Raw genomic sequence first — 1,143 nt, 5'->3', positions numbered from 1 at the left:
GAGATATGATTTAAGATCCAATTCTTGCTTTTCTGGTGTTTTGGGATATCCAGGACTTGCTGTAGTGGAAGTACTAGGTTGTGATGAAGCCAAGTAGTCTTGGTTTCTGTTGGTAGGATTCTTGCGTTTTCCTTTCACCATCTTTTGCTTTTTGGTGTTAGATGTTCTTAGTGTCTCTGGCTAGAGCTTGTCCTGTCCCTGCTGCCCTGCAAGTCCCCTGCGACTCGTGGGGCCTGTGCCTCCCGGCTGGCTGCTCTGGTCTCAGAACCTCACCCGAGAGAAAATGTGAAAACTGTTTTTAATAAAAGAACAAAATGCTTAAATCTACCCAAAAAGTTAGTAAATTTGGGTCTGGGAGGACTGCTCAATGGTTAGCAGTGTATGTTACTCTTGCAGAGGGCCAGAGTTCCATTCCCAGCTTTCCATATCACACAGTTCATAACCACCTGTAACATTTTACAGGGGATCTGACCTCCTCTTCTAGCCTCCAAGTTCACCAGTACCCATATACACAAACATACATCCATATACATAAGTAAAAGTAAAAATCTTTTAAAAGTTAAGTAGTACGTTTGCACTATGTCAACAGAATGCCACAAGAGGCAAAAGACAGCTTACTGGGACAGCTAATAGTGTTTATGACAGTTTGTGGATGAGTAAGCAGCCGTACGGACTGGTAGGAAATGAGTTACCCCTGATATGTTCCTACACAAAACTGAACTCAGACTAGAGCCCAGGTTTAGTGGTGAGCTTATGTTGTAAGACTCCTTAGTGAGAACATACCCACATATCTTTCTGAACTTGGAATAAGAAATGGTTTCCTAGATATGATATTTTGATCACAAGCAATAAAAGAAAAAAATCAGATTCACTGGACTTCAAGTTACAAAAAATAAACACACTGAGTCACAAAAAAAAAGAAGAAAAGAAAAAAATCATGAATGTGGGAAAAGAATTTGCAGGCAAAACTAGAGTTTGACAGGATGGGAGGGAGATTAGAGAGGGAAACAGAAATAATCCGAATGCATCGTATACATGTGTAAACTAGGCAAAGAGCAAATTTGATTACTAAGGCAGACAAAGTTTAAAACTGAAATCAAACAACACTTAGGATAGAGAGATGTCACAGTTAATAAAGACTTT

The sequence above is a fragment of the Mastomys coucha genome, unplaced genomic scaffold (genome assembly GCF_008632895.1).
Source record: "Mastomys coucha isolate ucsf_1 unplaced genomic scaffold, UCSF_Mcou_1 pScaffold15, whole genome shotgun sequence".
Classification (NCBI taxonomy): Eukaryota; Metazoa; Chordata; class Mammalia; order Rodentia; family Muridae; genus Mastomys; species Mastomys coucha.
Note: the sequence above shows the minus strand (reverse complement) of the source record.